We start from the raw sequence: 17,868 nt of genomic DNA, 5'->3' as shown, positions 1-17,868 counted from the left end.
TTGGTAGAAAAGTAAACTGTATTGTGACAGTTGCTACTCTTCAAAACTACATCATCGGTTCAAAAGCGCTTTGGGATCACATCATGAAACGATCAATATAAATGGAAATCTTTCCTTTTTCATCAATATTAACGGAAACCTTTGTAAGATATGGTGACAACAGAGATAGGAAGAACAATCTAATATCAATCTATTGTGATTTTGTGTCTGCCAAGGCTCGGACTGAGCACAGTGTTCCTTTGACCAATTGGAATGGGCCTAAAGAAATCTCCAGGAGTGAGGAGCTCTTAAAGGATCTGGGAATTCTTTGTTGTTCCTAATCTCCCAGTTGCTGTTAATCTTTATTTATATTCTTGTGAACATTTTTTCATTCAGAATTTTGTAAAAGATTTTTCTCCCAATAGTCCATGATGTTTATGTAAATCCTAAGCAAGCCATTTATCATCTGCTCACAAAATCATCGTGGATATGGAATACTATTTAGTCCATCCGAATTCACCCATCCAGGGAGATCCTAATATTCCTGCCATTTCAGTACCTAATTGGTTCTTAAAAGATTCCAGGGTTTTAACCTCTGCTTTTCCTGGGGCAGAATCTACCATCCCGTGGGCAGGCGCACGCCCGCCCGTCCGCATCGGGCGTAAAATTGCACAAGATGACGTTGGGCAAGCGTCCCGATGTCATCCTGTGCTCGCGCGATATTTCGCTCGGCGGGTGCACGCAAAAGTCAGAAGCACGCCCACGCCCGACGACAACTAAGAGGGCAATTAAGCCCATTAACTGGGCAATTGTCTCCGATTTTTCGTGGTCCATCCAACCTTACAGTTGGGAGACAGGCAAATTAGCCAAGTGGACTTTGCATTTTTCATCAAACCTCATTCAAGGGCGGGATGAAGTTTCCGTTATTAAATAAAGTAAAAAATAAAAATCTGCGGACAGCATTTTTATCATCTATATGTTCAGATGCCTGATTGTGATAATTGAACAATTTTTTTCTGATTTTAAAAACTTTATTTCATGCTTTTCGGGCCTGCAGCTCCCTGAGGCAGCTGTCTGCCTTCAGGGAGCTTTCTCTCAGCACTCGCCCGTGCCCACATTGACATCATTGCCTGCCCTCCTCCCACCCCCAATCCGGCAGCGCTGAGCATTTCAGCGCGTGCTTCATGTTGGCTGGCTGTTAATTGGCTAGCCAGCGTGAAATCTCGGTTGGGGGCCGATCACGGTCAGTGGTCCTTTTCCTGGCCGATCCCAGGCCCGCCAAATCGCACCCGCCTGCAGAGCTGAAAATTCAGGCCATGGAAGTCCATTCTATATATAGTTCATTTTTTGTGTGAAGAATGATTTCTTGATATTAGTTCTAATTTTATCTTATATTATTAGTTTGAACCTTTTGCTCTCTTGTCCCACTTTCACAATCTAATTTAAAACTATTCTTTAGATGCATCCTTTCAATTTCCTTAACTATCTTACTTAATTCTGTAAGATCAGCTCTCAAATGCCTCCTTCGTATGCTGAAAAGCCCAACTTTCCTTACAAGTCAGATCCTTCACACAAGTGATCAGGTTCATTTCTCTTCCCTGCTGCCAGGTTTCACTCAAAGTCACCTCTGATCACATGTTTCTGCTTTTTCTTACATTCATCCCAGTGAACCCCTTCCTCTTAAGCCATTGTAATGCTGATGGCATTTGAAGTATTCTGGAGACTTAAACAGAACAGGAAAAGAGCTGAACAAAAGAATGGACATGAAAACAAAAAGCTCTTACATACAAACTTTCATGGGCATTAGGGGCATCCAAGAGAATGGCAATTTGCAAATCAAGGTAAAGTTAATGATGGTTGGTTTATAGTACCAAAAATACAACATGTTATGCTTGTATTGGTAAATGATGAAAGAAGGCATACTAGTGGAGAAGAGCAAGCACTATTGGAGTTACTGATTGAAGTAGAGACCATGCTAACATTTAAGAACAGGTAAGGCAGGTAGTTGGAGGAAATGGGGATAAAGGAATATGTGAGTAGAAATGGTACATGGGATCAGAATTGCTGGTTGTGCGGAAGATAAATACCAGAACAGACTGTTTCCGTATTATAAATATCAATGTAATATATCTGTTTCAAGGGCATCCTTGGGGATGACACTGAGAATGCAGTGAAGCTCATGCTACATTTTTGCTGCTACCTTTTAGCAGATATTCTGGAGCAAAACTTTGGCTTAGTGGCAGCATTTTCACTTCAAAGCTGAAGGGGCAGGTTTTGGATATCACTCCAGACAGTTCCATCAAGTGGAGACTCGAGTTCTGGCACTAAATTCTCCATTGACATCCCGCAAGTTCTCACTGTTGGTGGAGGTGGGTGCCCTCCTCCCCACATTTGTAAAACTAACCACCTTACCAACTGATATAAAGATGATTATGGCTTTGGAAGAAGTGCTTAACATGTGGCCCCTTAGGCTGTTAATCAATCTGTAAACCTTCCACCACTCCACATTGTTCTGCAAGGGAACATTGCGAAGATATAAAAACAACCAGGTATGCATCACTATGGTCCTCTATTCTCTAGATAGCAAATGGGTAAAACTTATGCTGCAGCGATTCCACTTTGGAACTAATCAACTGGGGTTTGGATGCTTCTCTTGTTCTGTCTGTCACACTTACATTATCCCTCCCTTGGGTTTTGTAGTCACTTTTTTTACTCCATACAGCTTTTCAGAAGACCAAAACGTACGTTGAAAATATTGCAAAAGGGAAATACTGCAGATGCTGGAATTCTGCCTAGAACAACAATTATGGTGAATTACTCCATTAAGAAAGCATTATACTATTAATGAGATTTTAGTTTGCATAAATGCTACAACATTTACCAAGATGATATGTCCTTCATGAAATATCTTTTTAAGTTATACACATACTGAAACTCAGTAAAATTACATACTGCTTATTTAACCACAATGCTTAATAAAAAAACAAATAAAATATGGAAATGAAACTTATGTTATAATGTTGATTTCATGGTATGAAAAAATGTTATTTGCTTCTATTAAATAAATACAGAGCTAATCTTGCTGATATTCAACAAGCTAAAGACTGTATATATAGGCATCAGTATTCAGAAAATCATTGTAACTTTGTCAGCAGAATACAGCACACTAAAATTATTATATTTAAACAATTAAGCCTTGTCATTTGGCATAACTTGAATTAATTTTTATAGGGATCAGCTGCTGCTTGATGCTGACAGGAATTCTTGCATATGTACGGACACCAGCCAAGTAATTGTTCTCAAACAAAAACAGAAAATGCTGGAAAAACTCAGCAGGTCTAACAGCATCTGTGGAGAGACAAACAGAGTTAGCGTTTCGAGTCTGTATGACTCTTCTTCAGAGCTAAAGAGAAGTAAAAATGTGATGAAATTTATACTGTTTAAGGTGGGTGGAGCAGGTGAAGCTGGATAGAAGGCCAGCGATAGGTGGAGGCAAAGGAGAGATTGCCAGAGATGTCATGAACAAAAGGACAAAGGGGATGTTAATGGTAGTGGTACTGGCTAAAGGAGATGTTGACGGTGGCATTAAGGTCAGAAAATAGAATGTGGTAATAGCAGGACAAGGCTGAGCATTCTGGAAAGAACAACATGAACAAGTGACAGATGGCCCTTGTGGGGGTGGGGTGGGGGGAGGGGACAGTGGTGGGAAAAAAGATTGAAAATAGGATAAAAGGTAGGGATAAAACAATGAATAAAAATGAAAATAATAAAAATAAAATTAAGCGGATAAAAAAATAAAAATGAAAAATGAAAATGAATATTGAAAAAAGGGGATAAAAAAGGGGTGAGGATGGAGGAGTGAATTCATGGTCTGAAGTTGTTGAACTCAATGTTAAGTCCGGAAGGCTGTAAAGTGCCTAATCGGAAGATGAGGCGCTGTTCCTCTAGTTTGTGTTGGGCTTCACTGGAACATATCAGCAGACAAGGATGGACATGTGGGCATGAGAGCAGGATGGTGTGGGTCATGCTTGTGGACAGACCGAAGGTGTTCTGCAAAGCGGTCAAGCAGTCTGCGTTTGTTCTCTCCAATGTAGAGGAGACCACATTGGGAGCAGCAAATGCAGTAGACCAAATTGAAGGAGATGCAAGTGAAGAGCTGCTGCGCCTGAAATGAGTGTTTGGGCCCTTGGACGGTGAGGTTGGAGGAGGTAAAGGGGCAGGTGTTGCACCTTCTGCGATTGCATGAAAAAGTACTGTGGGAGGGAGAATGAAGTGTTGGGGGTGATGGAGGGTGGACCAGGGTGTCCAGGAGGGAACGGTCTCTATGGAATGCTGATGGGGCTGTGAAAGGAAGATGTGGTTGGTGGTGACATCATGCTGGAGTTGGAGAAAATGGCGGAGGATGATCCTTTGAATGCAGAGGCTGATGGGGTGAAAAGTGAGGACAAGGGGGACTCTATCATGGTTCTGGGAGGGAGAGGAAAGTATGAGGACAGAGGCGCGGGAGATGGGTCAGACCCGGTTGAGGGCCCTATCAACCACGGTGGGTGGGAAACCTCGGTCAAGGAAGAAGGAAGACATGTCAGAAGCGCCGTTTTGGAAATTGGCATAATCAGAACAGATGCGACGGAGGCGAAGGAACTGAGAGAATGGGATGGAGTCCTTACAGGAAGCAGGGTGTGAGGAGCTGTAGTCGAGGTAGCTGTGGGAGTCGGTGGGCTTGTAATGAATATTGGTGGACAGTCTATCATCAGAAATTGAGACAGAGAGGTCAAGGAAGGAAGGGAAGTGTTGGAGATGGACCGTGTGAAGGTGCTGGAGGGGTGGAAATTGGAAGCAAAATTGATAAATTTTTCCAGGTCCAGATGAGAGCATGAAGCAGCACTGAAACAGTCATTGATGTACTGAAAAAAGAGTCATGGGAATGGGCCTGAGTAGGACTGGAACAAGGAACGTTCCACATACCCCATAAAGAAACAGGCATAACTGGAGCCCATGCAGATACCCATAGCCACACCTTTTATTTGGAGGAAGTGAGTCGAGTTTAAGGAGAAATTTTTCAGTGAGAGAACAAGTTCAGCCAGACGGAGGAGAGTGGTGGTGGATGGGGATTGTTCGGGCCTCTGTTCAAGGAAGGAGTGGAGAGCCCTCAGACCATCCTGGTGGGGGATGGAGGTGTAGAGGGATTGGACGTCCATTAGGTTGATTAAGGTTTGAATTGTCTGCTGCTTACAATAGATACTTCAATCAGGGAAAAAAATGTTTGCTGTAGCATAAATGACTGGGATAATGACTGAGTTTATTCTGAATCTTTTGAATTTTACATTTCATATTTTGGCAGTAACAATATATTTTTCTTTGTTTGCATGTGGCTCTTTTCCTTGTTCAAATACAGTGATATTTGTTGTTTACATGATGGATGGCAGTGACATGATTGTGACTCAATGTACTGTGCAGGTTGTGAACTCTGTCAAAGTAAGACAATAAATATTTGCTTCAATCATTAATGTGTTATTTATTACTATTATTACTGTCTCAAAGGTATGTTAGTCACCAGTTGTGATAAAGGGTCTACACCTGAAATGTCAACTTTAGTTTTCCTTCCTCCTTTTTGGCCCAGATTTTCATGGAGTCAGAAGGTCTCTGACCTCATTTAAAAATGTCGGGCGAGAGCCGATTCCAGGAATCTGGCCCCCATTCCCAACACCCTCCCCCCCACCCCACACAACTTTTGCTGGAGCGGGATAAGGTTACAGGTCATGAGCTCGGACCCTGCGCTCCCAAACTGGCTGGCTCTGTTGTGGGGTGGGCATTGCCTAACACTCCACAATTTTCATGGAGTCCAGCCAGCTTCTCCATGACTTGTGGATGCGACGGAGGCGAAGGAACTGAGAGAATGGGATGGAGTCATTGTGAGTCATGGATCCTAGAGGAGTCGTGCATCATAGTCTGGATTCAGGAACCTTCTGAAAGGTAACTTCAAAAGGTCTAGCCCCCCCATATCCCTCCCACACCAAATCATGTCCCACACCCAGCCCCATTGGCCCCTCATACCATCCATGCCAACTCTTGGTCCTTTCATGCCCAGACAGTATGCACTATATACAGAATCAATGAACCTTTTCTTAACAATGGAATGGGTGAAACTGCTTTAAAAAAGCACCCATTCATAATTCTTTGAAAAGAAAACTGGTGTTCCTTCAACCATACATAATGAGGCTTGGCTGAGAGCTCTGGGAGTCCAATTTTCACGGCTGAAGAAAACTGTTGACTTTGCTTGATTGACATCTTTATGCGATTATAAGTTATTTTTCTGTGATCTCTTTTGTCAATGTCTCAATGTTTATTTGCAGTGAAGTGCTTAATGCTTTTGTTATTGATACTTCAGTGATCTCTTTGATTGACACTTCTATAAGGTTGTAGGAACACCAAGAGAATCCTTGAGGAGATTCATGGAATAACACCCTCGAGGCTGAGCTTACCAGCTAGAGGAGGGATCCTTTTACGGAAATTGGGTAGATAATTACTTTAGGAATAAGCAATTATACATCACGGCTGAGGCACAAAGTAAACTGCCAACAAGAAGATTCTGCCAGAATTACCTACTTCAGAAACAAAGGGAGGACATTTTGGATTAAATTTTCCAAGCATGCGTAAGGAGCATGATACCTCAATTATGGCCAGTGAGTACCTAAAATCTGCAGACAACAAACCTCTAATTTTTCAAAGTACACTGGAACTTGGCAGGAGACCTCACAAAATGTATTCTTCATCTATTTATTAGACGTAGGTGGCCATATTTCCTTTATTAGAAAACTTAGCAAAAAACAAGTAGTGTATTAAAACATTTTTTAAAAACTGTAATGGATTATTACTAATAGGTTAATTACCATGGCTATGAGAATTGATCCTGCTCAAAGACGGATTCAAAGAAATTAGTGAAAAGAGAAAAAAAAACATTTTTTTTCCTTGTTAAAAGCCGATCACGAGTAAGTTGTACTGAACCTTGTATTTGGGCAAGCAGCTGAAGACATGGTAGGGCAGGATCTGCGTGCTACATGGCAGCCGTCAGCAGCAGGCCAGTCACTGCGTGCATGGAAAAAGACATTACAGACCTCATTGAGTAGTTATTCTAGTCGGCAATCGGGCCCTTTGACTTTCTACTGGATATATCTATAATCATTGACTGGCGAGCTGTTCATGTCTATTTCAACATGATTAAATTTAATTCTGGGACACTTTTTTGTTGCACAACAAAGGAATGGCAGAGAGCAAAAGATACTGAATTCATTTTAAATAGTGAATACCGTGTGGCAGGGATGTTCAACGTTCTTTGCCTGGTGTATAAACCCATGAACTCCCCTGTCTGATTTCTAAGTGCACCCCTTTCTGGAGGATTAACAGTCACTGCTCAGTCAAGCATTGAGTAGCACATGATACAGAAGGTCCTTTGTCGCTATATGTGTTGAACCCTAGTGTTCTTGCGTCAGTGCCAGAAATCTCCCCTGCTGATTAGCTCAATAAGAAGAAAAGTCATTCTGAGGGTCAGCCTAAAATATGGGGTGGAGTCACTGTGAGAAAAGGTTTCCAAGACCTGGGAACAGTGGAGCATCTGTCTCAAGAAAATGATCTAAGGATGCAGAGAAAATTCTCTCATTGTTCTGAGCATCCCACTACAGGAAGGGCATTAGAGCCATGAAAAACATACAGTGAAGGTTTTCTACAATGACAGCATTGACAGGTCATCGTTATGAAAATAATTGGGGCTCATTTCATTGGAACAGAGAAGGTTAAGTAGAGATCTGACTATTAAGAGGGCGTAAAATGAGTAAATAAAATATAATGAGTGGAATTTTAACTTATTCCCTGGTTGTTACCTAGTACATAGAATATGTAGAATGTACAACAGCCTGTGCCAGCATTTATGCTCCACACAAACCTACTCCCACCGTCTTCACCTAACCCTATTGGAGTAACATTCAATTCTTTTATCCCTCAGGAATTTCTCCAGCTTCCCCTTTAATGCATCTATGCTATTTACCTCAATTACGCTTACATTTCTAAATTTCCATTGAAACAAATGACAAGGAAAGCCAGGCAGTTTCTATATTGCGCGGATAATCCACAAAGGAGTGCCTCCCCTAGCTCCACAGTCGGCCTGCAGGCCATTGCAGCCTCTGCTTGGCCTCCTCTCAATCATTTTTCCCAATCAGAGCCTACCTGAAGATCACTGTTGGTGGCACCGCTGCCCAAAATTGATGCCCATTGGTGAACTGCCATACATGCAGCAGACACCTGCAGCTTATAGGTCTAATTTATATGAGGCCCAAGACCTAATTCCGATCATGCCCTGGGCCTACTCGCAGGGATTGTTCCTGATTGTACCCAGCAGCTTGGCGGCACTATCCTATTTCTGCCCCAACATTCCTATGGGACTGGATGGCTGGTAACCTTTGAGCTCCCCAGCATCGGATTTGGGGGTACCCAAAAGATGCGCAGGGAAGTTTCCAGATAAGGGATTGCATGGCAAGCGCCCAGAAGTGCACACTTCCTCTGAGCAATTGCGCTGTGCTGGGAACCATCCAAAAATGTGGTTTAAATTTCAAACTTCAGATGGTTTCGCCAGGGTTATATGAACAGTTACATAGGCAAAGTTAGAAGAATTAAAACCTCTTCTAACTTCTGAGTAACTATTGTAAAGACCCAGACTGACCCCGATCTCATGGGGCTCCCCCGACACCGCCTGCTCCCCTCCCATGGGACTCACCCCACACCTCCTGACCACCCACCCCCCCAACTCCCCCCCCACCCCTCCGACCTCTGACACTCCCTATCCCCCGACTTCTGACACCCTCCACTCCCCGACCTCCGACAACCCCACCCCCTAATTCCGACACTCCAACCACCAACCCCCTCAAACCCCCAAACCCCAACCTTTGACATCCCCAAACCCCCGATCTCCAATACCCCACACCCCTGACCATCGACACCCCCCAGCCCCCCAACCCCCACCAACCTCTGAACCTCCACCCCCCAGCCTTCAAACCCCACCCTCCTGATCTCTGATTTCCCACCGCCGACTTCAGATCCCCCTCCTCCCCCCCCGACCTCCGATCCCACATCCCCATGGACCTCCAACCCCACACCACCCCCAGCCCCCCAGACCTTTAACTGATCTCAACCCCCGACCTCGGACCCCCTCCTCACTCCCCACGGATTTCTGACCTCCCCCCACCAACTTCGTAACCCCCAACGAATCCCCCAGACCTCTGATCCCTCCCTAGACTTCCGACTGTCCCACCCCCCCTGGACCTCGGACACCTACCCCAACCCATGACTTCCTAGACCTCTGACCACCCTCTCCACGACCCCACCTCCCCCATGAACATCCAATCGACTTCCGCCCCTGACCTCAGACAACCCCCCAGTCCCACCCAGCACTCTGCACCCACCCCCTCACGGACGTCCAACCCCCCCACCCCACTGGATCTCTAACCGACCACCCCCCACACTCCCAGATCTCCAACTGACCCCCACCTTCCCAGACCTCCAACTGACCACCCCCACCTCTTCCGGACCTCTGACCCACCCCCCAAATCCTTACCTTAGACACTTATCTTCTCCCTGGTCTGTCAATTTCCCTGGCCCTTTAAACTTACCATAAGTGCCATAAACAGGGGGCATGGCCTCCTTGAATCCGCTGGAGCTGCATTTCGCTGGGGCCTGCGAGGATTTTTTCAGTGCAGGCCCCAAGCCGCTCCAGCGAATGGAGGTGTCAACGTTATTTTCAAGGCCAGGTAAGTAGGTATTTATTTCCTCTAATCCCTGTGGGCCAGCACTTTCCAACAGTAGTTCGAAGTTACAGCCCAATACGATTGACCAATATCTTATTGTTCAATACTTAATGAGTATAAAGGTGGGTTTTCACAAAACAAAAATGCTTTTTCAATTTTTTTCTTTCTGCTGGCAGAAGCAAAACCTCTCTTCTGAGACAGCAAAATAATAAACATTGAGAGCTATAAACTGCAGCATTTGCAAGACCATGTCAAATTTATCTAACTGCTCTTCTTTTTTATATTGTTGTTCACTTTAGCAATTCCATTTCCATCCACCCTCGGGTTTAACAGAACTCCTTTTGTTTCTCTCGGCAGAGTTTGGATTCCAGCAGCCAGAAGTGCAATGTTGTTGCAGGAAGTGATGAACATATGTGATCCGCTCATGGTTTAGGGAAGTGTTACTTAACACTCTGCTAAACTTCCTTGTAATGTAACATTTTCTGTGAGACAGGCAGGAGGTTCTACATTTTTCCTTAATACATATTGTACAGGCTCCACACCATGGCCCACTAATTTGCTTGAAAGAGTAAATGTGAATGAAACTTTTATTCAAAAAAAGGCTAGCACTTTCCTTTATAAATGGAATGTGACTGATGAGTCAAATGTTAGAAACTCATCATTTTGACAATTGGCTGGTAAAAGTAATGAGATACCATATGAGCATATTAAAAGCTACAGATATTGGGATAGTGAAAACATCAGAGTAATATGGAATTCAAAGAGAATTTGATATGGATTAGAATATGAACAACTTGATAGAATAAAGATTATGATATACAGCGTAACTAAAATATAATCCAGTTTTTCAATAGAAAACATTGCTAATGTGGCAAATATTTTGGTCTAAAACTAACACCGTTTTTAACAAATCACCAAGTTCTTAACAAGAGGAGATGCACTGTAATTTACAATTTTGAGCTGTAAGTCACAAAAAAAATTCTATGTCAATTACTGTATAGTGTTTCCACATTAAGGTAAAATATATCTTAGTAAAACTAAAAGCTAACCTGTTAACTATTTTTTTTCTAAAACCTGTTTTATGAAGTTGTTATTACTAACATTGTGCATTTATTCTGTTACAAAATAATATTAAAAAGCTAATATTTGTAACCAAGATTAAAAAGAATGTCCACATCCAGTGATGAAAATATTTTCTTCCCTTTTGTAAGCTAAAATGTGTTTTTACCTATTGGCATTGTTGAACCACTAATTTTCCCCTCTGATCTAAAATTAATTAAAAGCCTGTTCCGTGCATCAGTGGCTAAAGATCTGGGAACTTTGATAAGCCCTGTTACACATACATCAGGGAGCACACCCCACCCCTTCTCCCAAATGATAATATAAAGACAAATGGAATTTTAGTAATACAAAGATAAAGAACAACACCTATTGAAGTTCAGGCTAGGTAAAGTTAGGGTAAAACATGGCTTAAGCCACATCTGGGATAGAATGAGTGGCACAAAATGGTAGAATATAAAACAACACCACTAGTTATAATAATTAGTTATTTTATAGTCCCTTTGTAGCACAGAACTTGAGTATTGCTGAAATAAGAGACATGCTGTCAAAGCTTTTCATCTTGCACTCATCAGGACAGATGCAGGGCCACTCAGTTTCTGACCTCATTACAGCCTTGGTTCAAACATGGATAAAAGAGCTGAACTCAAAAGGTGAGGTGAGAGTGACTGCTCTTGACATCAAGGCAGCATCTAACTTTGACTCTAGCAAAACTGGAGTCAATGGGAATCAGGAGTAAACTCATCACTGGTTGGAGTCATACCTAGCAGGAAGGAAGATGGTTGTGGTTGTTGGAGGTCAATCATCCCAGTTCCAGGACATCACTGCAAGAGTTCCTTAGGGTAGTGTCCTTGGCCCAACCATCTTCAGCTGCTTCATCAATGACCTTTCCTCCATCATAAGGTCAGAAGCGGTGATGTTCGCTGATGATTGCACAATGTTCAGCACCATTTGCGACTCCTCAGATACTGAAGCAGTCCATGTCAAAATGCAGCAAGACCTGACAATAGCTTTGGCTGATAACTGGCAAGTAACATTCGTGCCACACGAGTGCCAATGATCATCTTCAACAAGAGAGAATCCAACCATCTCCCCTTGACATTCAATTGCATTACCATCACTGAATCTCCCACTATCTACATCCTGGGGGTTACCTTTGACCAGAAACTCAACTGGACTAGCCATATAAATACTGTGGCTACAAGAGCAGGTCAGAGGCTGAGAATTCTGCAGCAAGTAACTCACCTCCCTGACTCCCCAAAGCCTGCCCACAATCTACAAGGCACAAGTCAGGAGTGTGATGCAATACTGTCCACTTCCCTGTATGAGTGCAGCTCCAACAACACTTAAGAAGCTTGACACCATCCAGGACAAAGTAGCCCACTTGATTGGCACCCCATCCATCTCTTTGAACATCCACTCCCTCCACCACTGACGCACAGTGACAGCACCATGTGCCATCTACAAGATGCACTGCAGCAACTCACCAAGGCTCCTTTGACAGCACCTTCCAAACTCATGACCTCTACCACCTAAAAGGACAAGGGCAGCAATGTAAGGGAACACCACCACCTGCAAGTTCTTCTCCAAATCATACACCATCCTGACTTGAAACTGTATCGTTGTTCCTTCATTGTTGGTTGGTGTCAAAATCCTGGATCTCCCTCCCAAACAGCACTTGTGGGTATACCTACGCTTGCAACGGTTCACGAAGGTGGCTCACTGCCTGGACACATTCCTTTTGCCTGCAGAGGACAGGTCCCTGCAAATGGGATATGTAACTTCCAGCAAGTGTAAGTGAGCTACATTGTGAGCCCACCTGATAATCTTAAATTGGTTGTTAGTGTCATTCTTAGCACACTCAGGATTGTTCAGAAAATGCTGCCCAATTGCTGAATCACTTCTACGTTATCATTATATTGTGAGTTTTGTAAGCACGGATTAGTTGAGTATGATCAGTACTCTGCCTATTACGAACTGCCAAAGGAATGTGCTGCTTGATATGATCTGCAAGCCATTGAACATATGGCCTGCATTGCACTGCTGCATAGTAATTCATATACTGTAGTACTCATTTGTGTGGTAGGCAGAACATTTTTTTACCTTTATGGCAGCATCCTGTTAATGGCAAATATCACTCATAGCTTCACCTGTTGCTTAAAGTTTTGAGTTATTTTACCCTTCCAGGATAAACTGAGGTAGAATGGGCACTTTTCAGATGTGAAAATGGCAGCCATTGGCTCATTCGTGCGTATGCACACTACACAATGAGTAATGATCTGATCAGAGTAGCCATTATCCCGCAGGGTAGCTTTGGTGCACCCTATGTTGGCATTAAGCTTGCACGGCGAGCAAGTGGTTTGGACTCTATTTATTAGATTGCTGATAAGGCCAAACTTGTAGCACGTGGAGCTGTAGGAATCCCAGCATGTATATTGACCAGTGAAGGTGGGCATACGGTAAACAGTAATAGAGAACCCATTAGCGGGTTTCTCAACTAGCATGTCGAGGAAAGGGAGCTTGTTAGACTGCTCCATTTCAAAGGTGATTTTGAGCGTGGGATGAAGTGTATACTCGTGAATGGGCCAAAGGCTACCACTTTCAGGCCTGAAAACTGCCCAGTCTACCTTAAATTACCCTGGAAGGGTAAAGTAGCTTAAAAATGTGAGCAATCAGGCGAAGCTAGCCATTTCACACTGCTACTATGCAGTAGCAACACGAGTGGTATTCACCACTAACAGGATGCTGCTGTCAAGCTAAAAAGACATTCTACCTACCACACAAATGAGTAATGTGGCAGATGAATTTCAGTGCAGTGTGATGCCGGGTACATAGTTTGTATGTCCCAACAATTGGCAAATCATATCAAATAGCAGATTCCTTCGGCAGTTCACAATAGGCAGAGTACTGACCATACTCAATCAACCCGTGTTTGCTAAACTCAGAACATAATGATAACATAAATGTGATTCCACGATTGGGCAGTGTTTGCTGAACAATTCCAAGTGCGCTAAGAATTACACTAACAACCAATTTACGATTATCAGTTGGGCTCACAATATAGCTTACTTATTCTTGAAGAAGCTACATATATTCATATGCAGGGACCTGTCCTCTGCAGGCAAAAGAAATATATCCAGACATTACACATTTTTTGAATAAACAAAAGCATGGGGGAGGTAATAGCTTCCTGGCGCATTTGCCATGGCAACATCTGAAACAATCAGAACCAACTTGCCAACCAATCAGTAACCTTTTTCTCATGCAGTATAAATTGTTGTTCCTTTTGAAATTTGACATCTGTCCTGATGGGTGCAAGGCGAAAAGTTTGGACAGCGCGTCTCTTTTTTCAGCTATTAGTTATTTCAAGAGTTTCTCTGTTGCTTAGATTACAAACTGCAGGCTTACTGTACTATAAACATTTTTAAAGTTAGGATTGTTACTCTGGGCCTGAGAGTTTGCAGGGTTTCATAAATCAAACTGGGATTTGCTCAAATTTCCTTTAGTCATTTATCACAAAAGTAATTTACTCCACAGCTAGAGAAGCAAACCAGTTAACCGCTTGCTTAGCTGCTTGAGAAGTGTTAAGAGATGATCATTACAGGTACATCATATTTTTCCTTAATTAAAACCCACAAAATTGCATCTTAGTGAGTGTGCATTTGAAAACTATACATTCCATTGATTTTATTCGGGAGTTATAAATTATGAAGAAAAATAGTTTTTCTCTCAGTCCTGTTCAGCTCAACAAAATACAGCTCAGTGAAACATGTTGGCTTGTCTAAATCATAGGATCCATTTAATTATATGAGTACTCCATATCACACCCATCAGCATCAGCACCTCGATGTATAACTCACTGCAAGCAGCAGGCAGTAAATCATCCACTCTCTCAATTTTCTCTTATATTCGCTGTAGATTCACTGAATGGCAGCTTTTGTCATTCTTATTCCCTATTTTTCTTTTTGATAAACCTGGGCCAAGGTCTACAGTCAGCAAAGCCGAAGAGAGATGAGTTCACTAAAAAAGTAATAATTGTGAAAAGTCAACCTTGAATTTTAATAACCTTGTCAACTGTAGAAAAAAAATAAAGACTGATGGATGGTAGCAGTTCTGGGAAAGAAGCAAGAGATGGTGCAATGACTGTATTGGTCTGTATTTTCTCCCTCCTCTTCCTACTCTTTCCTATTCACCAGTAATTTTATTCTTCAGTCATATGGAATTTAAAGATCAGAAACAGGCCATTTGGCCTAACTGGTCTGTGCCAGCATTAATGCTCACGGCAAGACTCCTGCAGGTCCTTCTATTCCTTTCTCCCTCATTTACCTATCTAGCTTCCCCTTTAAGGTTCCCACTAGTCACCACCAGTACAAAGAGCCAGGTGCACAATGTATATGAGGTAAACAGACGCACAGACAGAGGACATGTGCACAAGTCAGTGTGTGCATATTCCTCAGGCTGATTTTTACTCAAACCCCAGTAGTATAATGAACAATGATCTCCCATACTGAAATGGTTTGTTTAATTTTTTTAAAGTTCTTGTTGGCTTTTTGTCAAACCTTATGCAGGCCAATTTGGATTGACCTAAAAACAGGCAAAGGGATTGCAATGCATGATTAACCCATGCTAATGATTGCAATACAGGAAGTATGTTGATTTTGTGCCTCTTGTTCATTTGAATGATCTCAGCATCCAGCCAGCACTAACTGCACTGTTGATCAGCTGTATGCACCAGCAGGGAGCCAATATTGTGACAGGCTAGCACCATTTAAAGCTAGCACACACTGCTTAAAGCTATCCCACAGCTCTTAAAGGGGAGGTGCATGCTGGCTGGACCATATGCTGGGAGTCTTGGTTGAAAAGAATATGATTTTGGAAAGAGTAAAAAAATGGCACAACATGGGAGAGAGAGCAGGCTCCAAGATTTTCCGGCACTGCACTGGGTGTGTTGATAAAGGAAGTACAAAGGAGGAGAGATGTCCTGTATCCACAGTGGGGAAGGAGGCCCTCCAGACAGACATTGAAACGCAGTGGGAGTGGATAACAATGGAGGTCAATGCCAGGAGACAAATCCTGAGGACCTGGATATGGTGCCGCAAGAAGTTCAATGACCTCACACGAGTGATCAAGGTCCGTGAGTGCAATGCCATATCCTACCAACAACATCCAGAGCTGCAGGCACTGCTCAAATCACCGTGCACCCATCACTCCCTTAGCATCAATATCTATCAAACTGGCCTCATAACTAACATTTATATCCTTCACCTCACCCTCATACACTTAGCACTACTGCAAACCTTACACCTACAGCAGGACATGGTGACAGAAAACAGGTGGGGACCCCTATGGTTGAGATGGTGCTGTACATTGTTGCGGCACCCATGACCAGCAGAAGGGCTGAAACCATTGAATATGATGATATCCTCATACCTGATCCTCCTTCTCACCATCTCACAATTTCTTCTGATAGAAGCTGCTGATGGTCTAAGCATGTACGTCTTACTTCCCCCTCTATCTCTCTGCACCACACCCTTACCTTTGTCCTTTTAGATACCTATATCACCTGGCCAGGCATTGGAGGAACGGCAAGAAAACAGTGTTGACAAAGACACAGCGCCACTGCTTGATTCAAGAAATGCTGCCACCATTTTTGACAAAGACCGTCACTCTGAGAACAGATTAGAGGCAGAATCTATACATGGTGAGACACAAGTGGGCTGAATCCAAGGTGGGCAATAAGGATAATACAAGTGCCAGCTCACCAGGGGTTCAGGTTGCACAATGTTCTGCTGCAGAGGACAGATTAGGACCTCAATGGAGCGGCCTACAAAAGAGCACCAATGGGTATGCACAACAAATTTTTGGTGTATTGAGAATCCTGCCAGAGAGCCTGCGACCAATGAGGAACAACATGGAGGAGTCCAACACCAATTAGGCATTGGGGGTTTACACAGAACTTTTGAGTCTATCCTATCCAGCATGGGTGTAGTGACCAACTCCATCAGCTCATTTGTGGAACCAATCATGATGCAGTGTTTGATGGCCAATGTTACAACTTCCATTGTAGCTCATGTAGAAACCACCCAATGTCTGAGTGCTGCAATGGAACCTCAGACTGAAGCCTTTCAAGGTCGGCTTGTTGCCACCATGGTGGTGGAATACACTGTGCAAAGCGGCTTGCAGGGTGTCATTGCAGTCGGGCAATCTGACTTCTAATCCATTGCTAGGATTGCAGACACGACACCCCAGGCAACTGGCAGGGACTCCATGGAACAGAAACCTGCTTCCCTCACTCAGGATGAGACCATTCATCCTTCCACCCCTTCCACTCTGCCACTATCCTTGCTGTTGCCTGTCAGCCAGCCAGACTCCTGCTGCCTATACCGAGATGGTGTAGTCCACAGCAGGGACTTCTGGGCCTGGAGCTGCTCAAAGTCGCCTCTAATGCCACCTGCAGTCTCCCCCAGTGAAAGTAACCTTCCAACAGCCATACTGCAGTCACTGGGGTAGCCCTGTGTAGCAGCATTAGGACAAAGATGCCCGCAGGACAGGTGCTAAGGAAATTAATGAAGGTAGTTAATATAAAAACAGAAAAATTGCTGGAAACAGTCAGCAGGTCTGGCAGCATCTGTGGAGAGAGAAACAAGGTTAACTTTTCAGGACTGTAACCTTTCATCAGAAGTAGCAGTGAGCAATGGCATCAATCAGTATTGCACACTGACTGGTGACATGATTTGTCTGCTGTACATCCTGCCGGTGGACATTCACTGCACACATGCTAACGTCCTCACCATTATGGTGTCCAGTGCAAATAGCACCATAATTGTACCTGTAGGCTGCTGATGCCATTCTGGGGCTCAAAGGGCACACATAGTGCCCAAATAATTGGGGTTAACAAGCCTAATTTCTTGCCCTATAATCTTAATTTGATGATCTGTGTTCAACAAGTGCAAGATATCATTGCTGGAGAACAGAACACTTTAGTAGTTTGGGCTTTCAGGTGAGATATAACAGAGGCAGCTTCAGAATAAATTAT

General features: G+C 43.4%; 1 protein-coding gene across 3 annotated transcripts in view; it reads right to left on the bottom strand.

Moving 5' to 3' along the window:
• The window catches only part of LOC144691958 (galactosylgalactosylxylosylprotein 3-beta-glucuronosyltransferase 1-like), a 161,251-nt gene that overhangs the window by 67,769 nt on the left and 75,614 nt on the right, over positions 1-17,868 (bottom strand). The window contains exon 1 of one of the 3 annotated variants that reach the window (XM_078560526.1): positions 9,639-9,737. The exons of the other annotated variants lie outside the window; for them this stretch is intronic. The gene's annotated coding sequence lies outside the window, so the exon portion shown is untranslated. Of the gene's footprint in view, positions 1-9,638; positions 9,738-17,868 lie in introns of those variants that run through there. 3 annotated transcript variants of the gene reach the window in all.

The sequence above is a fragment of the Cetorhinus maximus genome, chromosome 16 (genome assembly GCF_964194155.1).
Source record: "Cetorhinus maximus chromosome 16, sCetMax3.hap1.1, whole genome shotgun sequence".
Lineage (NCBI taxonomy): Eukaryota > Metazoa > Chordata > Chondrichthyes > Lamniformes > Cetorhinidae > Cetorhinus > Cetorhinus maximus.
Note: the sequence above shows the minus strand (reverse complement) of the source record. Positions and strands in the feature narration are given on the sequence as shown.